This window comes from Chiloscyllium plagiosum, chromosome 1 (assembly GCF_004010195.1).
Source record: "Chiloscyllium plagiosum isolate BGI_BamShark_2017 chromosome 1, ASM401019v2, whole genome shotgun sequence".
Classification (NCBI taxonomy): Eukaryota; Metazoa; Chordata; class Chondrichthyes; order Orectolobiformes; family Hemiscylliidae; genus Chiloscyllium; species Chiloscyllium plagiosum.
The window spans coordinates 131,277,781-131,303,994 of record NC_057710.1 but is presented as its reverse complement, the minus strand read 5'-3'; positions in this window follow the sequence as shown (position 1 = coordinate 131,303,994).

The window sequence follows — 26,214 nt, the reverse complement described above, 5'->3', positions numbered from 1 at the left end:
AAGGCAAGGCAACACAGCAGGACTGTGAGCTATTCAGTTCAGAATGAGGCAGTAAAGCTGTGAGCAAAGTGAGTGAGCTCTCAGAGTGCAAGAGCCTTCAGATGCATGTTAGTCCAATTCATGAGTTGGATAGCTGTCCTGAGTGCAAAGTGCCCTGGCAGCAGCATTACAATGAAGATACTAGTGTGCTCCAAAGTGCAGCATTGAAGTGGGTCCAAGACGTACCATGATGTTTTAATGAAGTTGGTGTGCGCATGTTACCTCGGTGCATTGGGAGTTGAGGGGGGAGTGCAGTCAGCCATTACCTATGGACCATTAACTGATATGTTGGACTGCTATCCAAGATGAAAGCAGAGAGAAGCCACCAAATGCCTACTCTATTGTTCTTGTCAGAAACTGTCACCATCTAGTTTCTCTCTGGCGGTTGGGAGATTAGGGAGCTGCATATTAACAAGGCAATACTGGATTCTAATGAGGTGCCAATGTATGCCTTTCACTGTTTGTTTGTAAGATTTGCATCTTGCTGTTCAAAACTGGATTGCAGAATTGGACTTTTTTTTTCTCAATTATGACAATCTATGTTTTCTAATCTCATCATATTTCCCAATTGACTCACCTTTGCCCATATAATTCAGTGGCTTGGAAAAGTAATCCCTGTGTTACTAATCTTCAAAATATCTATCAATTACTATAATAATTTTACTATTTAGTCATGAGATGCAAGTGCAGTTGCAATGCAATGGTATCTAATGCTTTCAAGTCCATTTATCCTTTTAGTTGATGCCTATAAGATTAGTTTCCACTACTTTATAGTTTACAAACATCTGAACCGACTGGAATTGAGCAGCAGTAATACAAAAGTAGCTCTGGAACATACTGTTCGTTTCTCACTGTTAAACACACAGAAAAAAGGTCAGCAGAGAATTGAATGGGCAGTTGCAGAGATGTTAATAAAATTATAGTCAGTGGGAAAACATTCTTGTTAATTTTATTTAAAATATTAACTTGAGTAGGACTCCATGTTTTTCACGGTGTTTGTTATCAAGAGAAAATGCAGCCAATAAAATTTCAAAAAATGTTAAAATCCTTTGTGCATGAGCATGAAGCAAAGGTTCAGAAAATTTAGAAGCCATCTCAGTTTAGTATTTAACCTCCCTGTGGCAACACGATTTCAAGACAATCAGCAAGTGAGCAGAGCATGTTAAGATATGTAGTGATTCTAAATCCTTTTTCAGACTTTTTAAATCAAACACTTTGTCGTGATTGTAACAAGATCAGCCAGGTAGACCTCATAGAATATGAGTTCCCTGACTGAGGCTGTTAATCTGGCCCAATCGGGGGTGGGGGGTCCCTGGCTGACAGATAAGAACAGCACTGTCAGACATCCTGTTCACTCTAAGAGCTGGCTCTGAGGGAGCTGGATCAGTGTCAAGGACTCTCCACAAGTAAATAAACGGTGACTTGGTGAAGGATAAGAACAGGACTGATTTTTTTTTTCAAAAGCCCAAAATATATTTGACAGCCACATCTTAATTTTCTCATTAAAATATTTAAAATGACATTCCCTGAACTGACCACTTGGACTGGACAGAACCCTGAGTACATAGAACATAGAACATTACAGCACAGTACAGGCCCTTCGGCCCTCAATGTTGTGCCACCCTGTCATACTAATCTGAAGCCCATCCCACCTACACTATTCCATATACATCCATATGCCTGTCCAATGACAACTTAAATGCACTTAAACTTGGCAAATCTACTACCGTTGCAGGCAAAGCGTTCCATACCCTTACTACTCTGAGTAAAGAAACTACCTCTGACATCTGTCTTATACCTATCTCCCCTCACTTTAAAGTTGTGTCCCCTCGTGTTTGCCGTCCCTATACTTGGAAAAAGGCTCTTCCTGTCCACCCTATCTAACCCTCTGATTATCTTGTATGCCTCTATTAAGTCACCTCTCAACCTTCCTCTCTCTAACGAGAACAGCCTCAAGACCCTCAGCCTTCCCTTGTAAGACATTCCTTCCATACCAAGCAACATCCTAGTAAATCTCCTCTGAACCCTTTCCAAAGCTTCCACATCCTTCTTATAATGCTAGGTTCAGATTTTGGTTTTATATTTGCAGTTAATGTGCAGGAAGAACACAACAACTGCGAAAATATTTTAACCAACCCTGAGCCCTACACATTTATGACTGTCTTTCTGTGAGAGTCCCATCCATGCTGCAGTACACTTGTGAGTGCAGCTGCTTATCTATTTTCCTCCTCAAGGATGTTTGCACAAGATGGGAGAATTACACATGCAGCTTAAACCCTCAAATAGACTAAAACTGACCGAAGGAAATTTCATACCTTGAATTTGAAAATATTTCAATACTCAGTGCTCTTGGATAAAGCAATTGATGTATTTTAGGTCATCTAATTTAAATGTACATGTGTTACAATTGGTTACAGTTGCCTCTGCTTAAAGATACATTGCTGTTCAACTTAAAATCAAAATACAACCCACAGTAGCAACCAAATAAGAACCAATAAACTGGAGCAGCGCAATAAATTAAATAAAGCAAATTAGTTTTCCAATAAGTAAAAACCAAAAAAAAAGCTGTAAATCAGAAACAAAAACAGAAATTGCTGGAAATGCTCAGCAGGTCTGGCAGCATCTGTGAAGAGAAATCAGAGTAAACGTTTCGTGTTGAGAACTGAGGAAGGGTCACTCGGCCTGAAATGTCAACTCCGATTTCTCACCACAGATGCTGCCAGACCTGCTGAGTTTTCCAGCAGTTTTTGTTTTTGTTAGTTTTATAACTAAATTGCCTTTTCTAAACAACTTCTATCACTGGGAAATATGTACAGAATTCTGTTTTTTTAAAAATATCTATTTATTTTAAAAGGATTTGAAGACAAACTGTAGACCTGAAAGGTTTTAAAATGTGAATTTGTTCATTTTGGCAGGTAGATTAAACATGAAGCATATTATCTAAATGGTGAGAGAGTACAAAGCACTGGTGATCTTTCGCAGCATCATAACTTCCAAAACTGCATCCATACCTTACCCCACAATGTCTACTCCCAACAATTCCACACTTAGCTACTTAGGGCTTCAGTTGCTTCTGGAATATTTTTCACCCAACAAGCAGTCAGTTGTTTTTTTTTTGCGCAGGAAGCCCTTATATTGTAAAATCACACCAGCTCAATGGATTCATAACACCATAGCATTCAGGAAAACACAATTTTACAATCATAAATCCAGGAAGGTGATGGTCTAGTTATATTATTGTGAGACTATTAATCCAAAGATCCAGATAATGGTCTAGAGAGCTGGGTTCAAATCCTGTCATGGCAGATGATGTCTTGAATTCAATAAATATCTGGAATTGAGAGACTAAAGATGAATGAAACTGTTGCTTTTTATCGAAGTGGAAAGATTCCAAGATGGTCATCAGGGCCTAGCTATGGAATTCCCTCCTTCATTTCTGATAGTTCAAATTTTTATTGGTAAGATAAAGGAAAAAGTGTGAGATTCACACATGTAGGAAATGGTTAAACTGTTGTAACAATCAACATGAAACAGTCATTGGTCATCCAGAGAAACCCATCTGGTTGATTAATGTCCTGTAGAAAAGAAAATGGCTATCCTTACCTGGTCTGGCTTACATGTGACTCCAGACCCACAGCAATATGGTTGATGCTTAAATGCCATCTGGGCCATTAGGGATAAGTAATAAATGCTAGTCTATCCAGCGACACCCACATCCCATGAATGAATTTTTAAAAAAAACTATCCCACTTTGAAATTCCATTCCTGTGACAATTAGGGCCTCAGGTCCAGAATTATACCACGAGGTGGGTAGTATTCCAGATTTGTTGCACTTGTCTGGGACAATAGTCCCCCAGTAATCACGGTTGGTGTCAAGGGTAGAGTTTGATCCAGAACTCTTGGGAACAGAAGTCCAGAGGTTATAGGTAACAATCTGCCAAGGTGAAAACTAAAACAACTGCGGATGCTGTAAATCAGAAACAAGAACAGAAATTGTTGGAAAAGCTCAGCAGGTCTGGCAGAATCTGTGAAGAGAAATCGGAGTAAACCTTTCAGGCCCAGTGACCCTTCCTCATCCGAAAGGTTAACTCTGATTTCGCTTCACAAAATCTGCCAACGAATGTTGATTTAAAGGTCTGGTTCAGTTCTCCAGGATTTTGACCCAGTTATGCTACTTGTTAGGCCCTCTGATATTCAGAGTCCCCCCCCCTCCAAACTCAGCCCTCATGGCTACTTACACCCACCATAACACCTATGTCTCGACCTATGTGGCATTTTCTACCTCCCAAGCCAACTCATGCCAATCCATACCCCATCCATCCTCCGTGACTCTTTATACTCTTCAGGCTAACTGATGCCATCTTACCCAATATTCAATTAATAAGATCACAACTGAACTATTACATACAATTTTGATTCCTTTACTTGAGGAGAGACATAGTTGCATTGGAGACAGTAAAAAGGAGGTTCACCAGATTGATTCCAGCAATCGAAGAGAGATTGAGCAGTTTATAGATCTGGCATTTAGAAGTATGGAAGAATATCTAATGGAGGTATTCAAGATGTTAAAGGTGATTGACAAAGTAGACAAGGAGAGGATGTTTCCTCTTGTGGGACAATCTAGAATGAGAGGTCATAGTTTCAGGATAAAGGTTAACAGATTTAAACTGTAGACAAAAGTGAGGACTGCAGTTGCTGGAGATTAGAGTTGAGAGCCCTTCATCAGGAAGGGCTTTTACCTGAAACGTCGACTTTCCTGCTTCTTGATGCTGCCTGACCTGCTGTGTTTTTCCAGCACCACACACTCAAAAGTTAAACTGAAGATGAGGAAAAATTTCTTCACTCAAAAGCTCCTGAATCTGTGGAATTCACTAGAGTAATAAAGTCATAGAGATACACAGCACAGAAACAGGCCCTTCCTTGCTGACCAGATATTCCAACCTTTATGGAGTCTTCTCCATAGAAATAAGCCCTCAATATCAAAAGAATAAAATCATGTGGGGAAAATTGTAATTTTATGGTAGCAACTTGCAAATTAACAGTACTTCATTGAATACTCCATACAAAAGAAGTTGAATAATTATATAAAATTAGGATAACATTAATTTGCCCATTTAGTATGAGCAGACTCTAACTATTAAATAACGCTGCAGCTGCTGTTATCTGCCTTGCAACCAATAAACCCTCCCAATCAAGTCATTCCTGGCATTCAGTGCCTTTCATAGACTAGAAATTTAATTGGAGTAAAATGCATAAAGGTATCCTGCTATTTACAACAAACAGAACACTCTAATGACTATTCTCAGTATGCTTCACTTGACCTGATGGATATTACCAAAGCAGATGGTGGTGGTATTTGACACTTGCTGTAGTGATGTTCACTGAGGGAACATTAGAAAACAGTTTTACACCATCTTATTAAGCGTTGTCTATGTCTTTTAAGTGCTACATAATACTACCTTTTGTTTTCTTCACAAGACATGAATATTAACTCGAGCAAAAATGTTCCCTGCCCTGCTCACCTTTGAAGTGTGCTACTAATCAAACAATATGAACATTCGCCTTGACTGCATGGGAATAATCTGGTGGAACAGAATGCTTGTGGCAGAACCTCCCCTTTCAAATTTAATTACATTGATTCCAACAGTGCACATTCTGCAAAGAAATATAGACATAGAAATGGCAAACATTTGACAGATGGGATATGATGTGGGGTATTTTGAGCTTGTCTACAGTGGCAAGAAGAATAGAAAAAACAGAATATTAGTTAAATGGAGAGATACACCCTAGAAGCCTGTGATACAGAAAGACCTTGATGTTCTGGTACCTGAATCATAAAAACCTGGCATGCATTTATAACAAGGCATAATATTGGCCACTATTCTCCAGGAAGAAACAAATAAAACTAAGGTAGTGTTACTGTGTAGAATTTTGATTTCCCTTACTTAAGGAAAGGAAAAATTCCATTGGAAACCATTCAGAGAAAAGTTTCACTTTGCTGATTCTTGGGATGAAGGGGTTTGCTTATGAGGAAGTGCTGAGCAAGTTAATCGCATGCTTATTGGAATTTAGAAGAATAAGAGATGATTGAATTGAAACATGTTAGATTCTCAGAGAACATGATAAGGAGGATGTTTTCTTTGGTGGGGGGAATACAATTAGGGTGCACAGATTATAAAACTGGGGGTTTCCCATTTAAGAACCTAGAACAGTTCAGCACAAGAACAAGCCCTTCAGCCCATTATGTTGTGCCAAGCATGGCGCCAAATTAAACTAATCACTTCTTCCTGCCCTTGGTCTATATCCAATCATTCCTTGCATATTCATGTACAGCGTACTTATTTAAAAGCCCCTTAAACACCCCTTAAAGATGGAGATAAAACATTTTCTCTCTCAGAGCATTGTTAGACTTTGGAATTCTTCTCCTCATGGATGAGTAGCCCATTCAATATATTCAAGATTGATTTTAAAAGATGTTTGATCGACAAGGGAGTCCAGCAGAAGGCAGGTAGCGAAATGGAGTTAAGGCAACAATCAGATCATGATCTTTTTCAAATGTGGAGCATGCTCACAGAACAAATAGCTGACTCCTGATATGACTTATGACCTCATCCAGACAGCAAAATAATCACTTTTGTCATATTATCAGTATGACAAAAGTGAAAAATAGGTTTTATCACATAATTAATATTTGCACCACATTTGCACTTGAAAATAACCGTCTCCAACAAAAGAAAATCTAACCTCTTGACATTCAATGGATTTATCATCACTGGATCCCCCACTATCAACACCCTAAGTGTTATCATTGAATAACTGGTATAGTCATATAAATACAGTGTCCACAAGAGCAGGATTCCTCCAGTAAGTAACTGCACTCTTCAGAGAATATCTGCACTACTTCGACCATCTAAAAAGCACAAGTTTGGAGTGTACTGGAATACTCCCCATTTGCCTGGATGGGTGCGGCTCCAACAACATAAGACATTAAACAACATCTAAGACAAATCAGCTGCTTGATTTGTACCAGATCCATAAATACTCACTGCCTGTTCCACCAACACAGCAGTGTGTACTATCTACAAGACGGAGTGCAAAGATTCATCAAGGGTCTTTAGACAACACCTTCCAAACCCACGACCAATACCGTCAAGAAGGACAAGGGCAGCAGATGCAGGTAGTACTGTTTCCCTCTCCAAGCTACTCATTATCCTGTGCCACTGGGTCACTGTGGGTGTACCCATGTGAACTGAAATACAACAGTTCAATAAGAAAGTGCACCACCAAATTCTTAAAGACAATTAGTGATGGAAAGTAAATATTGACCAATGAGTCTATGATTTGGGAGGGACCTTGATCGAACAACCGTGTTCGAGATGGTCCAAATCTTGGACTGGAACTTGCAACTGGTGATATTCCTATGTTTACACACAGAGATTCTGCCTACCATAGGATCTGAGCATTAGATTACTTACAGTGTGGAAACAGGCCCTTCGGCCCAACAAGTCCACACTGACCCTCCGAAGAGCAACCCACTCAGACCCATTCCCCTACATTTACCCCTTCACCTAACACTACGGGCAATTTAGCATGGCCAATTCACCTAACCTGCACATTTTTGGACTGTAGGAGGAAACCGGAGCACCCGGAGGAAACCCACGCAGACATGGGGAGAATGTGCAAACTCCACACAGACTGTCGCCTGAGGCAGGAAATGAACCCAGGTCTCTGGTGCTGTGAGGCAGCAGTGCTAACCACTGTGCCACCGTGCCGCATTATTGGATATCTGTTCTTCACTTGAGGCCTCTCTCTACGGATAAGTCTCAAGGTAGGGTTGGATTCTGAGGCAGCTACATCTCTGTTTTTATCCGAAGAGAAACTACTTCCTCGCTCTCAGTAAGTCTGTAAACTCTTTAATTACTTTTTAATACAAAGAATCCTGATTACAGGTGTCTAGCACAGTTCTTTCAATCTTGTCTTCTTCACATGTAGCTGGGATATGACTATTGACACTAAAGTTGCATCATTATATACATGATCATTATTAAAATATTAATTCTTGATTATACTGCAGTACCCTTAGTAAACATTTCTCAGTTTTTACGTTACTAAGTCACAAGATAGGGAAATTATCCCAGGATGTCGCTGTAAACACTGTCAGAAATAGCACAGCCAATTTTAACTGTAAAATATTAAATATAGCAAAATCTTTATTGCTTGCTCATCTGTTATATATAGATTTAAGGCCAAAGTACATTTTTCAAGCGGATGACGCTGGCTACCCAGGTGACAGTTTGGGAATAAAATCCCTAGTTTTATGACCAGTACTAAAAGAGCTCACACAATCTGACCTAAAAAGATATATTCACTATTAAAAATATTTTTTATGTGGCTTGAAACTAAATCAATGTAAACAAATAACTAAATTGTGAGACAGTAACCTTGATGCTAGCCAGACCCTACTAACTCAAACAGTTCACTGGAGCAAGACAACAGTCATCCCTTTCTGAGAATTGCAAAGAAAAACACAGACAAAAGTAACACACACCTCAGGAAATAGCAGTAGGTGATCATGTTTGGAATAGCCTGTGAGTTTTCAAAGTGAAAGAAGGGAAATGGCAAGTAAAGTCAAACAGATTGAGGGGATTTAGCAGCAGCTATTTCAGGTGCATCCTTACAACTTGTTTATAACAGCAGGATTCTGTTAATAATAAAATGATATGTAGGGAATTGAATATTTTATGTTTTCTATAATCTCCAAAATTACAAGGCATTAACATATGATTCCTTTACAAAACGTTGACCTAGAAATGTTTGCCTCTTTATGCAATGGCTCAGGGTCCAATTTTCTTCAAAGCAAATTTTGTAGTAAATCATGTTGAAATTTCCTGTTTAAGAGTGATGGATCTGTAAACTGTGAATTAAGTTGTTAGTATTAAGTACAAAGGATTAATATCAATCAATTCAAATAGAGAGCTAGTTTGCAATCAAAAATTATACACATATAAATTTGTGCAATAGAAAAATAATTCAAATAAAGAGCTAGTTTGCAATCTAAGATTATACACATATAAATTTGTGCAATAGAAAAATAATAAACCGTTCTAAGGAATCCACACACCGTGCTTTCTTTCCTTACTCATTTTTTTCTCTTCTTACTGTTTTCTTATTTTTTGCCATGGAGTCTTCCCCTGTATAAGGTGAAGGTTATCAAAAAGTTGATGTTGGAAATTTTGCATTAGGCTTCATCCAACTTGAGTATGTCTTACAATCTTGTGTCAAGATTTGAAGAGTCTAACTCTAAATCCCAATGTCATCAGATGGGTCACCCATGACTTCTGATATCCTTGGCGATTATGTCTATCGAGCCAATGTAATGTTCACCTTTTGCTATTATGCAAGAAAATACATCTTGCTGTCAAGACAAATGGCTATTCTTGTTATGGATCACCAGTGATTCATCTTCTATCACCGTTAACCAAACAGGCCGTAGACTCAGTATAGAAAGAAGCATTGCAAAGAAAGAATAGAAAGGACTTTATTTGCAGCACTCTATCTCAACCACAAGCTGTCAGTGATCAGTACTGCAAACATAAAGAAACTGATGGGCAGATGTTGTATCAGTTTCTCCATGTGAATTGTTGCTTTTATAGTTTCTGAACTCAAAATAACCTCTGCTGTTATCACTTTCCACTGTTTGACATTTTATACAGAAATGTACAAATTCCTGGCAGAATGGTACATTTTAAGATGTTAGTTACAATGATAAAGCACAACTCTGAACATAATCAATCTGTAAAGTGATGTTAATACACCTCTCTGGATCAGCAGTACTTGAACCCAAACCTCCTGGGCTGGAGATTGGGGCATTATCACTGTGCCACAAGAGCCCACTATTTATTAAGATTATAGTTAATTCCATGTACATGAGAAATGGTGGTTTTATTCTTTTCAGCCTGTGTAAGAAGTCAGATGAAGTCTCGATTTAAAACTAGATTGGTTAAATGATTTGAATGTTTGAATAAAGTGATTAGTTTTCCACTGTAATCTTTAAAGACATTAAAACACTTTTGGGGAGAAATAAAAATTTGACGGATTAATGTGGGCAAATGTATGCTTTTATTTATAGTGCCATTGGCACAACTGGGGTCATATTTCCAAATTAAGGGATTTCAAGCAATGATTTGGCCAAGAATTGCAGGATGCGTGTGAAGTCCTTCAGATGTATCTAAACGGTAGTCACTTGTTTCAGTGACTAATCATTTTAATGCAGCACAGTGGCTCAGTGGTTAGCACTGCTAACTCACAGTGCCAGGGACCTGGGTTCGATTCCAGCCTTGGGCAACTGTCTGTGTGGAGTTTGCACATTCTCCCCGTGTCTGCGTGGGTTTCCTCTGGGTGCTCTGGTTTTCTCCTACAGTCCAAAGATGTGCAGGTTAGGTGAATTGACCATGCTAAATTGCCCACAGTGTTCAGGGATGTGTAGGTTAGGTGCATTAATCAGGGAAAATGTCAGGTAATGGGTCACTCTTCAGAGGAGTGGTGTGGACTTGTTGGGCTGAAAGGCCTGTTTCCACACTGTAGGAATTCTAATTCTAATTATGTCAGTTAGTGGGGACTTTACAAGTGATATTGATGTGTACATTATGGTTGTAACGGGGCTGCATCGTTTAAAAACTTTCATTTTGCCATACCTTCAAAATCATCAGCTGTAATGCTCTGGATTCCCACATACACAATCTGGAATTACTGCATTATCATCACTTGCTAGAGGCAATGGGAATCTCCTCGGTTTCAACTCCCAACAGTAGGAGGGGAAAGCACTGTGTAGGTAGAGAACTCGGCCACTTTGGAGTGTCTGGAGAGGAGATGACTGGGTTGTGTGTGGGTTCCCAATGTAGCTGGTTGCATCTTGTTACTATCCTGTTTCCCAGTAAGGAAAGGGCACTTGAAGTGTGTCAAAGGTTTCCACACTCATGTCACCATGCCTTCAGTCCTGAAAATCAATGGCTGGGATGACGGAGTGCAGGTATATGAGCATACCCAGTGTTACAATGCTAGACCTGACACTCAATGGCGGTCACCAGCCTGTCCTTGGAGGCAATCAGACAGTCACATGCTTGAGGATAGCTGGGTGCTCATGGCAGAACTACACTCCTGTAGCATCTGAGATATTGGGAGCCATTACCTCCTACAAACCTGTCTGCTCCTCCTGTTCCTTCTTGTGCATGTAGAGAAAGGACCTTTCCAAACTGGCTAAGCATGACTTTCCCACTGTGATGTCAGTATCTGAGCTGGTGGGGGTGCTGGAGTCATCTTTATCAATACTTCTTTTGAGGCCTCAGAGCTCTCTTCCTCACAGACTGAGGAGGTGGTTTCTGGTGATTTCTCCACTAAGGTCATGAACATCCTGTCTGTACCTGAAAGATGCAAAGAAGAGAAGGGGTTGTGGACAATGGTGAGATGTAGTCAAAGACATCACTTTGAGAATTGCAGTAGTACTTACTCGGTTGGTGAGACACAATCCCTGTAGGAGCAATCCCAGTCTTTTCCTGCAAAAGATGGGAGTTCCATCCTCACAGCAGGTGAGGAGCCTGATGTTGGAGGTCACTTCATCTGTGTGGGATCTTTCTGCCCCATTGTCTTCTGAAATTAGACAGAAAGATTGAGTGAGATGAAACACTGCTGTTATTGCTGCTAGTTCTGGTTGGGGCACAAGTGGTGAGGCATCCTAGACGAGTGAAAAGGCAGCACAGAGGATATGTAAGGTTAGTGATGTAAGAGGCTGGGGGGAACTGAGATCATTGGAGGGAAGATGTTGAAAGCCACAGTAAGATTGACAGGGCATGAGCCTTGGTGTGACATGGTTCAGCAGCAGAAATACAGTGAGTGTGAGGTGACAGAGAGAAGAGTGTGTTGCCTACCCTGAGAAAGTGGTTGACCTTTTTGTGGCAGTGCGGGCTGCTCCTCCAACATATATATATATATATAAAACGCTGACCTTGGACCAGCTGGCAGAGTCAGATGGTGTGGCTTCCTTTACCATTCCCCCCAGGGAGAGGATGCCTCTCCTCTGAACAACACTGTACACCAGGATCTCCAACTCACTGGTGGACATACATGGTGCCATTTTCCCTTTCCCTGACATCTTCCAACTGAACATTCATCACTGAGCATGCCATCTTCAGAGTGCCAGTGCTCACCCAGGTGCATAGCAGCATTTTATATATGGCTGTGGGTGTTGTTCAGGAGATACCTGGTGTGTCGTGGGTGGTAAAATGGGGCTAGAATCAATCTGGTGGATGCCATATATTTTGGGGAGTTTGTTAATAAATGTTTTTTTTAGATACATTGATAGATCTCACTAGGTCTTGAACAGAGTAATCCTCCAAAAATAATTGACAAGACTGATAGCCAATTATTACTAAATTTCAGCCTAAAGAATCCTTGTAGCAATTCAAGAAGTCGGTCTGCCACTCTCTCAGGGAAACACAGGATCAGAAATAAAGGTGACAATGATGCCCGATTCTAGGGATGTTCGTATTCCACTAATTACCTTTTAAAAAGGAATGAGTGGAGGCTCCATTCTTTTTTGAACGTTTTGAACATAAGACCTGGAATTCTCTGTACCCTCTGCCTCGTCTAAAACATGCCTGCCAAACATGTGACACATTTTCAACTATAATGTATTTAACACAATTGAAATAGGAAACTTGTCTATTTGGGCAACATCTAATAATCATCTATGTTGTTGGAAAGGACAAATTCAGTTTCACTTGAAGCAAGCTATAGGGAGAAAAAGTGAGGATTGCAGATGCTGGAGATCAGAGTTGAGAGGGTGGTGCTGGAAAAGCACAGCAAGTCAGCCAGCATCCGAGAAGCAGGGGAGTCGATGTTTTGGGCAAAAGCTCTTCATCAGGAATGACATCAGCTTTATCCAAGATTTTCCAGGACTGTTGGATGCGACCAATAAAAAGTAAAAAATTGGAGTCTGTACTCATTCTGAAAAAATACCAAAACACTTCATTCCTTTCTCTTTCTGTTGTGTTTATACTTATATCATGTTAAGTTCTGCATGTACTGTACTCCATGCTCTTATTAAGAAATATTACTAACACCATTTCTTTAGATCTCTTTCCAGTCAGCTACTATAACTTCAGTGGAAATGAGTTAACATCTTTCACCCACTTGAATGGGATTTCAGTCAAAGTCATGGTGGCAATGATGGAAAGACCTGAAGAAATTTCAACCCCTTTAAGTACTTATTTTCAGTCTTTAAATAAATACCTGAATTAAATATTTAACAACTGAAAGTATTTGTATCGGCACATAAAGAGATAGTGCTTACAAAAATAGAAATTGCCAGGAAAGCTCAGTAGGTCTGGTAGCATCTGTGGTGAGAAATCAGAGTTAACATTTCAAGTTGAGTGACCCTTCCTCAGAACAGAATATTTAAAGGACATTTCCTAGCAATTTCTAATTTTGTTTCTGATCTACAGCAACCGCAGATCGTTCAATCTTTAAGAGGTTAAGTCCTTACAATTCTTTTTCTTTGATGAGTTATACTGAAAGCTCAAGTATGAGGCTAGGTTTTCAGAAGGGGTTAGACAATGTCATAGTGGTAACATTACAGGGACTAGGTTATCTTACCACCTCACCTGGTCTGTCCTAGATGTGACTCCACACCCACAGCAATGTGGTTAATTTCTAAATGTGCTCTCTGAAGTAGCCTAGCAATTGATGAACCCTTCCTATCTCACTATTTTTTAATGAATCCTGGTTGATTTAATCAGACTTAATTCATAAAGAAATCATTCACCATGTTAAACACTAAATCTACTCACCTCAAACTTTAATTGACAAGTGCCCACCCTCAGCGGCTGGGACTCCAATGAGCAATTTGCCCATACTACCTACAAGCCCAGTAAGTAACAAGTGACAACTGTGCAGAAGCAGCTGCCTGCACATTTATGGATATCACAGTTGGAAGTGCATAATGAACAGCAATATCTTGAAACCCATCAGCCAAGGGACTGTTCAAAATTGTCATAATTTCTCAAAGCACTAATAACCTTGTATGAGCAAATCCCTTTTCTCTTCCTCAAAAATACACAATTAAAAGGGTTAACAAGCAATTGTAAAATCACTGCCTAGTTTCATTGCGCTCAGAAAGGACTCCAGCTGTGCATGAAACACCTGGTGTAGCTGAAACCAGTGCTTGGTTCCTGACAAACCTCTCATTGAACAGATATGATTTGATCAAAGAAACATTTTCAGTTTTGACATGTATATTTTAAAAGAAAATAGCTCTGTATTAAAATTAATCCGCACAACCACCTCTCCTTCACACGACCAACTTTAAACGCCTCACATACTCTTTGCCAACACAGTATTGTTCCCACTGCAAAATGCTGACTGGTTTCGTGAATTCTTAAGCATCCATGTCCTAGAATAAGTGAAGACATTACTCATGTGGAGCAAATGTCTTTAGGGAGGCTGAGAAGAGTGAAGCTTCCTGAACATTTTTAAAAGTTAAATGCTGAAGCGCATCAAATATTTAAAGGGCATTCTCGATTCAATAGCTCCAAGTCAAAAACAATTTCTAAGAATTATTCTTAATACTAAATCCTCATAATTTTGAGTGTACGGAAATTATATCATTCTGGCCACCAAGGCATTTCTGCAAAATTATGTTTTAAACCACATCAAGAACATGAGATCATTCAAAGGCTTAAAACTATGATTGACTTAGTGGATGAGTGCATTGAACTACTAATATATCATAGAATGGAAAATATAGTCTTCAGTCCACATCACTGGGTTCCTATTTCTAGTTGTGCTGTTTTGGAAAGACGTAGAACAAAGGTCAATGGAAAGGAAATCAAGGGAGAACTGTAGCGAGTGAGTGTTTATATCCCTGCTGCTCAGTGGGATGCTGATTTACTGATAGCTATTAGATCCTGCAAGTCCTGACAGAAAGCAATGTGTTGAAAGCTCATAAGCAGGGTGCTTTCTAGTCTGTCTTTCTAGCCACTTAACTAAGGAATTTGCTGCAGATTTTAATGAAGTGTGTATATGATCCCTCTGACATCTGCAATGAAGAAACAGTTTCCTGAATGTTGCAACAAATAACAACTGGAGACATAAATCACATTTGACAATTACTGCATATTCTGAGACTAACCTCACAGCCTATAAATTGGTTCAATGTTTTTCAAGCATCCTTTGTAGAAAAATACCCATTAGTTCTGAGTCACAATTCTCCAAAGCCACGAGCAACCTTTTCCTCGACCTCTGTCATCAAGGTGATATATCCATAACTCCAGTCTGACCTTTCTCTGTGAACCACTCAGTGCCACATTTTCATTACCTCTTTCATTCTCCAGGTAAAAGTTTCCAATCAGATGCTTGAGTCTGAGAAAGGAAACAACTAAGGTGATGAGTTTGAGTGTATTTGGGTACAGAGAAATGTAGAAGTGCTCTCCACAGGAATTCTTGGTTGCAGAAGTGTTCAAAACCATTTTGTGGAATTTGTTCTTAAGTATTAATTGCATTGTCTATCTTATCATTAGTGTTTATCAGTGATGTAGTTGCAATTCACTGCTCATCTTCATTATCAGTTTTCTCTATTCTCCTTGTGAATAGGCAAGGAAGGAGGATATGAGTTAAGAATCAATGAGCAGTGCCTCTTTAGATATGCATCACATAACTACGAGTGCAACATACTTGGTAGTTGTATTTTACCGGTCCTGACCCTCATCCCTCTCATGTTCAGGTTAGAAGTACTCTATGAGCTGCAGTGTTCACTGACCTGCTCTTTATTGGGTGAGATAAATTTCAGCTCTGCCTGCTGCATTGGGCTGACTGTCATGGGCATTGTGCCGAATTATTTTCCTCAATGAAGATTAAATCAATTGACTCAAGGGTAACAATTGAGAAATGTGTGATCAGCGACATGGAAGATCTAAAGAAAGTGATGTGTGTGAATATCACTTCATTACAGTGGAGGAATATGATTTGGAATAGTTCACGAAAGTAATTGCCTTCTGAGAGGCTTTCTGTAATATTCTATTCGTACCTCTTTATGTTGTAGTCATGTTCCCCCAATATCATCTGAGATGGCAACCACTGCCACCAATCCTTCTTATTGGTATTAGTCTAAGTTACTGATACCAAGTTGGGAAGGATGCCCAGACAAACTTTCAGCAGTAGATTGACTTAGTTGTGATAAACAGAATTAGTTTATTACATATTTCTTAATAGTGAGTTATCTGACATTTGAGACACATGAGATTCCTTGGAAGGACCTCAAGCTAAATTAAGAGTAAACACACATTACTACTACTCAAGCATTCTGGTAAACTGCCTGGAGACAACTCAACAACCTGAACACGAGTTAGCTCCTCTATGGAGCAGTCTTTTATATCCTGACATATTGTGATGTCAACTAAACTTTTTAGGTACTAGTACTAGCTTATACAACAGGTATCCCCTTTAATCAGAGTGCTTTATGAAGGCTTGTTTATACAGATAGTAAAGATTGTAGTGGTTAGATTCTTAAACTTGCAGCTTTGGTTTCCAGTTCAGGTATGAGACAGTTGTCACTGAGTGCCAACACTCCATCTTTGCACATAACATGAGTAGGCTTTCTGCAGAAGGAAGACTGAATCAACTGGGATTGTACTCACTGGAATTTAAAAGAATGAGGGGGGTGGAATCTCATAGAAACATGTAAACTCCTGATGGAACCGGAGGCTAAATGTGGGAAGAATGTCCGTGATGTTGGGGAAGTCCAGAACTAGGCATCACAAGTCTAAGAGTAAGATGACAGCCATTCGAACTAAGCTGAGGAAGACTTCCTTCACTCAGAGACTTGTGGAATTCAATACCACAGCAAGCTGTCTGGGCCAGTTTGTTAGAAAAATTCAAGAGGGAGCTGGACATGGCCCAAGTGGCTAAAGGGATCAAGGGTTATGGAGAGAAAATGGGATTGGGACACTGAAATTACATGACCTGCCTTGATCATATTGAATGGTTGTGCAGGCTTGAAGGGCAGAATGGCCTACTCCTGCACCTATTTTCTAGGTTTCTATGTTTCTGTCTTGAACTGCCAGCACTGTTTTCTGGTTCATTGAGGAGGGTTGCAGCATGAATTCGATGGTATGGTGATTTTGTTTTGTTCTAAACCTACCATTCTCGTCTGATTTCTTTGCCTGTATTAGGCATGTATGTATTGAGAATCCAATCAGATTAATGTCAGCTGTGCCCAGAATTACATTCTTAATCACTGCAATATTCATTTCATTGTTTTCTAACACGTTACTCATAAAAAGAATAATGTTCCTGAATACTTTTTAACTTTTAAATGGATCACAATTCTATTGTGTATATAAATACCGCTCCAGACCATTGGCTGACATGACACATGTTCCATTGCTGTGGAATCTCTCAATCCTGATGAAGGGCTGATGCCTGAAACAATGACTCTGCTGCTCCTCAGATGCTGCCTGACCTGCTGTGTTTTATCAGCACCCCACTTTTTGACTCTGACTCTCCAGCAACTGCAGCCCTCACTTTCTCCTTGTGGAATTTCTCAGCCAATATTTCAATTTATTGAGTTGTCATTTTAGTAATAAAATGATAAATTATAGAAGTGACCCCTCATGGATTAAAGCTTACCTTTTTTTTTTAAGATTTCCATTTATAAGGTTTGTTTCCACATAAAATTACCATGGATCTTCCGAGAAGTAACAATCACTATTGGAAATTCTGTTTCTATTTTTCTTCACCCCAATGTGGGTCCACCTTTCTAGATGGCCTTTCCAATCTCAGGTTCTTTATAATGCAAAACACTCTCCCATTAAACTATTTCCCTTCACAGCACTGAGTTGTCAGGAGAAGACAAGCCAAATTATCTTATAATGGCTCGAGCTGCTGCATTCTCATTAGTTTTCATTCACTACAACATTGAAAATCTTTAAGACATTCAAACAGCTTTGCATTGTTTTAGTGAATGAGTGTATGAGTGAATGGATAAATGATTGGATGTATAGGTGCATAAGTAAACAGTTTTGAAGTGTAACGTGGGGAGGGTGCCAAGTGGGTAGGTTGTGAGGATGGTGGAAGCTGGACAGAGTCACAATGTGACAAGAGTGCAGCATCATGGAGGTGAGTAGGGTAGCAACTAGGTAGGATAGTAGGTGGAAAAGGTGACATCAGGGTAAGGGTAGAATGTTAGTAGGGTAACAGATGTGTGAGGTGGCAATGGCAAGGTGCAGGTGGGTGAGATGGCTGAGATGGATAAATGGGTCATTAGGTATTCAGGTTGGGTTAGGGGAAAGTAATCAGGCTGATGGAAGTTAGAGTTGGGGTGGCTAGGGAGTATTTGAGGTGCTTCAATTGTATAATTAAGAGAAATTGGTTAGAATTTGTATGTCCACCATTTCCTGGTAACCATCCATATTAATATGTTCTTACCCATCTGAAATCTCCAACTTTCACTCAAAGTCAGAGGCTTTGTCAGAAGCTCTGGGGAGCAAGGGAATTGTCATTTGGAAATTCAAACTTCCTGGGCATTCCCACTGAGTTAGAGTGTTAAAATTTTCATTAATTCCCAATGCCTTCCTCTGGCCACAATCTGGAGGAAGGAAGATTTATTTAGAACATAGAACATTATAGTGAAGTACAGGCCCTTCGGCCCTTGATATTGCACCAACCTGTGGAACCAATCTGAAGCCCATCTAACCTACAGTATTCCATTTTGATCCATATTTAAATACCTTTAAAGTTGGCAAGCCTACTACTGTTGCAGGCAGGGCGTTCCATGCCTCTACTACTCTCTGAGTAAAGAAACTACCTCTGACATCTGTCGTATACCTTTCACTCCTCAATTTAAAGCTATGTCACATCGTGCTAGCCATCACCATCCGAGGTAAAACGCTCTCATTGCCCACCATATCTAATCCTCTGATTATCCAATATGTCTCAATTAAATGACCTCTTAACCTTCTTCTCTCTAGTGAAAACAACCTTTCCTCATAAGATCTTCCCTCCATACCAGGCAACATCCTAGTAAGTCTCCTCTGAATCCTTTCCAAAGCTTCCACAAAAGTTATATTTAATGAATAAGCATTGGACGCTGAGAAATAGTCCAATGTTTGGTGCAGAGCTAGACATGGTTCATGATGTTAAGCTGGAGGAATGCAAAACTGATGATGTGTGTGTCTTATGTATACTCTTTTAAGAAAATATTCTACCAAATACATAAGGAAAGTGTTTGTTGTTAAATACTGTATAATATGATTGCCTGGCTTTACTCATTAAAATGTAGGGATGGATGTGCCATGAGGAAAAGTTAAACAGCTTTAAATTAGACCATTTAATATATTGATTTTAACAAAAATAGAAAAGCCATTGACTTGAAACATTAACTTTATTTCTACATCCACAGATGCTGCCAGACCTGCTCCAATATTTTCTGTTTTAAGGCAAAAGATATCAATTGACTTTAAAACATAATTAATAAATAGGTGGTACGCTCTAACTTGGGAGCTAATTATCATGAAAAGAGTGGCAGTGTCACTGAAGAAAACGTTTGTTCCCATAAGATCATACTGAACAAATAGTTTTACCGGAGTTGTATATGACTTTTCTTCAATAGGAGACTCAAAATTTGATATAAACTGCAACCTTCTGGATCACTTGCTCAAAGAAACTGTCTAAATTAGGAGTTTTCATTTCTGATTCTTTGGCACACTTTACACATGGTATAGCTTGATGTCAATTGATCTTTTTGTCTGCTTCAAATCAATTGCTGTTTACATTATTTATTATCACTGCTTGGAAACCAGCTAAAACCCAATTGAAAATGCTATTGCCCTGATGATGTAACCATAATAATAGTTACACTGTAGCCTTTGTCTACATAATTTGGAGGTGCCATTGCTGGATTGGGGTGTACAAAGACAACGTTGGCCGAATCACATGAGCACCTGCCACATACATAGTGGGAGGTGTACCCACGTATAATGGTGGTATCCCTGTCAACACTCTGACACATCTCGCAGCGTCTACCGCGATGCTATACAACCTTGATTCGGCCAATGTTGCCTATCTCATAAGCTGCAGGCAGGAATGCCCTGAGGCATGGTACATTGGCAAGACCAAGCAGAGGCTATGGCAACAATCAATAGACAGGAGTGTTCCCTCCCAGTTGGAGAACACTTCAGCGGTCGGGGACATTCAACCTCAGACTTTCAACCTCAGACTTTCAGGTGACTATCCTCCAAGGCGGACTTCGGGACAGGCAACAACGCAAAGACATATACCCTTTACACTCACACACACACTCTCTTACACTCATACCCCCTCTGCACACACACCCCCACATGCGCACACACACATTTAAGTTTGTGGGGTGAATTTGTACTTGCAGAATTACATTTTATTTTGCTTAAAAACTGCACGAATCCATGTACGATTCTGTAAATCCCTTTTTTAGATTAGAATCAGAATGAACATTGGGGCACAGACAGCCTCACACAGGGCACCTCACACATTCAATGCATTATCTGGGATAACATGACACCTATTGTTAAAGTTCACTTGAGAATGTAACTTTAATAAAGCTCTGGGATTTATATATGAAAGAACTGAAAACAACATGGTCATTCTAAAAGATGAGAGACTTAACAAACAAGGAAAAATCCAGGTCTTTTTCAATATATAATTTCAGTTACATCAAACTGTAAACGTTTGCTATAAATTCTGTGTTTTACAATCTTAAATTCCATAACCACCTGATGAAAGAGCAGCACTCTGAAAGCTGGTGTAAATACTGTAAACCTCTTGGACTATAATCTGGTGTTGTGTGATTTTTAACAATGTCTACATAGAAGGCACAATGAACAATGATTTGTTTTTTCTTTATTCACCATTGCCATTTTATGAATAATATTTTGAGTGTTACAAGGTTGTTATGAATTGGTTTTATTGGCTTTTATTTGGGCTGGGATAATTGGTGAAGTTTTAAGGACAATCTAAAGGTGGAGAAGCATTAACATGGATAAAACCCCAGGACCTGATTAGATGTACCCTAAAACTCTATGGGAAGCTGGGCAAGTGATTGCTGGGCTTCTTACGGAGATATTTTTATCATAGATAGCCACAGATGAGGTGCCAGGAGATGGGAGGCTGGCTAACGTGGTGCCATTATTTAAGAAAGGTGGTAAGAGGAAATATTGTAGGCAAGTGAGCCTGACACCATTGGTGGGAAAGCTGTTGGCGGGAATCCTGAGGGCCAGGATGCACATGTATTTGGAAAGGCAAGGACTGATTAGGGATAGTCACCATGGTTTTGTGCATTGGAGGTCATGTCTCACTAACTTAATTGAGTTTGTTGATGAAGTAACAAAGAGGATTGATGAGGCCAGAGCAGTGGACGGGCGATTGACAAATTTCCTCATGGGAGACTGGTTCGCAAGATTAGATCAGGGAGAACTAGCCATTTGGATGAAGAACTGGCTCAAAAGTAGGAGATAGAGGGTGGTGGTGGAGGGTTGCTTTTTAGACTGGAGACATGTGACTAGTAGTGTGCCACAAGGATCAGTGCTGGGTCCACTGCTTTTCATCATTTATATAAATGATTTGAGTGTAAACGTAGGAGGTATGGTTTATAAGTTTGCAGATGACACCAAAATTGGAGGTGAAGTGGGCAGTGAAGAAGGTTACCTCAGATTACAGTGGGATCTTGATCAGATGTGCCAATGGGCTGAGAAGTGGCAGATGGAGTTTAATTTTGATAAATGTGAGGTACTGCACTTTGGAAAGGCAAATCAGGGCAGGACTTATCCACTTAATGGGAAGATCCTGGGGAATGCTTCTGAACAAAGAGACCTTGGAGTGCAGGTTCATAGTTCTTTGAAAGCAGAGTGACAGGTATACAAAATAATGAAGAAGGGGTTTCGTATGCTTGCCTTTATTGTTCAGTTCATTGAGTAGATGAGTTAGGAGGTCATGTTGCAGCTGTACAGGCCATTTTTGGAATACATCATGCAGTTCTGGTCTCCCTACTTTGGATGGATGCTGTGAAACTTGAAAGGGTTCAGAAAAGATTTACAGAGGCTGAGGGGTGACCTTATAGAGGTTTATACAATCAAGAGGGGCTTAGATAGTGTAAACAGACAGGATCTTTTCCTCAGGGTAAGGGAGTCCAAAACTAGAGAACATGGGTTTAAGGGGAGAAGCGAATTATATAAAAGGGACCTAAGGGGCAACCTTTTCACACGAAGGGTGGTGTGTAAATGAAAAGACTTGCCAGAGGAAATGGTGGAAGCTGGTAAATTACAACATTCAAAAAACAATCAGGATGGGTACGTGAATTGGAAGAATTTAGAGGAATATGAGCCAAATGCTAGCAAATAGGGCTAGATTTATTTAGGATATTTGGTTGGCATAGACAAGTTGGACTGAAGGATCGTTACAATGCTATATTTGTCAATGGCTCTATAACCTCTCCCCCAGCCTTCCCCAGAAAAGAAGGGTGGAAGTGATAGTCGAAATTGAGATGTTACATATTACAAGCCTACCCTCAACTCATCTTCAATGTATCTGGCTCTTTGTTGAACAGAGGTACATTAAGACAACTTAAATATTCTAATAAGTTTATTAAAGAGATTGAGGACTGCTTTGGAGAGAAGTAAAAAATCACATTATTTCTTCTGGGTCAGAGAATCAGTATTGTTTTCCCTGCATTCCTTACACTTTCCTTTTATTCTTGACTCCAACCTATCATTAAACTACTCGTCATATTGAAGAATTGTGACCAGTGATTAATTGAAAACTTGAACTTTTTTTTAAAGGGGACTACAAAAAAAAATGCATTTCTTGGAAGACACATGGCTTAAGCTAATTCTTTGAACTTGTTTATTAGAAATTACATGCCTGTGTTTATGGCTGTTAGGAGTTTAATTTTGTTTGGATATGATTCGCAGTTTAATTGCTGTACAGCCTACTGAGAGGAAGAAGCTGCTCAGTTCAGCCCCTGCCCTTTTTGGTAAAGTTCATTTGGATAGTTCAATCTGAGACTGAAAAAAACAGTTCTGCTATTCTCCTGAGAAACCTCTGAACTCAAAATGCTTATTGAATGAACTATATCTGCTAAAGTCCCAGTGGCAACTGCTTGTGTTTCATGATACCCAGCCTACATCTGTTAAGGCATTGACTGAAAGCCATCTTTAAGTTTTAATACCTTACACTTTCTACCTTCAAGAACTAATCATTACTAGCCAAAGTTTTTTTAATCAAAATTAAGTGTGTGTGTGAGACAGCGAGAGAGGGAGTAAATGAGAGAGTGTGTGTGTTTGAGCTAAACATGTATATGGATTTTGAGGATTTTGGAATGGTTAATAATTGTGCTTGCCTATTTCATTTGCATCTTTGCTGAGTAAATTCTGTTTTCACAACAAATCAGTCATTTGTGTGTTGCTTATTAAAATTACCTTGTTGATCTTTTTTTTAATTCTAAAACTAATTAGATAAATTATATAATTAGCCATTAGTTACGAGGTAAAGCATTTGAATTGATGTTCTCAGTGGATTGGTAGAAATAAAGTGCTGCAGTGGGCACTCCTCTCACCTCAGACCTAATCCTGCACAGTCACTCAGTGTGGGGGATTGCTGCCTCTCTCTCACATGCTCCCAAATGAATCTTAAGTTGCTTAACTAGAGCTCCAGTCAACACTGCAGTGTCCCCTACCTGACTGGAAGTTAAGTTTGTCAATTTAGTTAATTTCCAGATGGGTATTCTTGGTAAATTAGGAGTTACATACACTAAATTAAAGCTCTACATCAGCTGAGAAACCTGGATTCCTGCATTGCAAACGCTATTGCCCAATATCTACAAAGCCAATTAGCAGCATTAACAAAACACATTCATTTTTAGAGTTGTCGAATCATAGAGTTCTACAGCAAAGAGACATGCCCTTTGGCCCAAACTGGTCCATATCGACCGAAATGTCCATCCATGCTAACCCCATTTTCCTTCTAAGGCAAAAGTGAGGACTGCAGATGCTGGAGATCAGAGACAAGATTAGAGTGGTGCTGGAAAGGCATAGCAGATCAGGTGGCATCCAAGGAGCAGGAAAGTCGACATTTTGGGTAAGAGCCATTCATCAGGGCTCCCACCCGAAACGTCAATTTTCCTGCGCCTCGGCTGCTGCCTGACCTGCTGTGATTTTCCAGTACCACTCTAATCTTGTCCCATATCCTTCTAAATCTTTCCTATCTATGTATTTGTCCGAAGGCCTTTTAAATTCCATATGCATACCACTCTGTGTAAAAATGTTGCCCCTCAAGTTCCCTTTTATTCATTCCCCTCTTACCTTAAACTGATATCCTCTAGTCCTTGATTCCCCAATCCTGGGGGAAAAAAATTAAGTGCATTCACCTATTCATGCCTCACATGATTTTATACACTTCTATAAGATATCACCTCAGATCTCCTATGCTCAAAAGAAAATAGTCCTAGATCATGTCCCACCTCTCCGTATAACTCAGTTCCTTGAGGTAAAAACAATGACAGCAGATGCTGGAAACCAGATTCTGGATTAGTGGTGCTGGAAGAGCACAGCAGTTCAGGCAGCATCCAAAGAGCTCTTTGGATGCTGCCTGAACTGCTGTGCTCTTCCAGCACCACTAATCCAGAATCAGTTCCTTGAGTCCTAGCAACAATCTTGTAAATCTCTTCTGCATTCTTTCCAATTTAATAACATCCTTCCTAGAGCAAGGTGACAAAAACTGAACACAATACACCAAGTCTAGCCTCAATGTCTTGAACAACTGCAACATAACTTCCCAACTTCTATGCTCAATGCCCTGACTGATGAAGGCCAGTGTACTTCACTGCCCTGTCTACCTGTGACTCCACTTTCAGAGAACCATGCACTTGAACCTGTAGGTCTATCTGTTCCACTAATTTCCGGATGGGTGTCCTGGTAAACTAAGAATTGCATACACCAAATTAAAGCTCTACATCAGTTAGAAAACCTGGATTCCCTGCTTTCCCACTGCAAATGTTATTGTCCCAGATCTACAAAGCTGTTATCTGTATTGATAAAACACATTCATTTTTAGAGTTATAGAGTCATAGAGACAGGCCATTTGGCCCATACTGGCCACGCTGACAAAATGTCTATCCAAACTAACCCCATTTCATTGTACTTGGCCCATATCCTTCTAAACCTTTCCTATACATGAGTGAGAGTGAGTGAGTGAGAGAGTGCATCCGTGTGTGTGAGATAAAGATATATATATATATAACGTGTGTGTGGTTTGGGGCTTTTTGGAATGGTTAATAATTGTGCTTGCCTATTTCAAACTGTTGTAATTCAGCTGTGCATCTTTGCTGAGTAAATTCTGTTTTCACAACAAATCAGTCATTGTGTGTGGCTTATTAAAATTGCCTTGTTGATCTCTTTTTTAATGCTAAAACTAATTAGATAAATCATATAATTAGCCATTAGTTACTAGTTAAAGCAATTGAATTGATGTTCTCAGTGGAGCAGTGGAATTAAACAACTTCAGTGGGCACTCCTCCAACCTCGGACCTAACACTATCCAGTCACTTGGAGTCGGGTCCTACCATTTACCATGAAACTCCTATCTCGGTTTGACTTTCTACAATACAAGACTTCACACTTATCTACATTAAACTCCGTTTGCCATTTCTTAGTCCACTTCTAAACCGGTGAGTCTCACTTCTGTTGTGGGCAAAATCTTAGAGAGAATTGTAAGGGATAGGATTTATGAACATCTGGATAGGAATAATGTGTTCAAGGATAGTCAGCATGGTTTTGTGAAGGGCAGGTCGTGCCTCACAAACCTTATTGAATTCTTTGAGAAGGTGACTAAGGAGGTGGACAAGGGTAAAGTGGTAGATGTGGTGTATATGGATTTTAGTAAGGCGTTTGATAAGGTTCCCCATGGTAGACTACTGCAAAAAATACGGAGGTATGGCATGGAGGGTGAGTTGGAGGTTTGGATTAGGAGTTGGCTGGCTGGAAGAAGACAGAGGGTAGTAGTTGATGACAAAGGTTCATCTTGGAGTGCCGTCACTAGCAGTGTTCCGCAAGGATCTGTTTTGGGACCATTGCTGTTGTCATTTTTATAAATGACCTG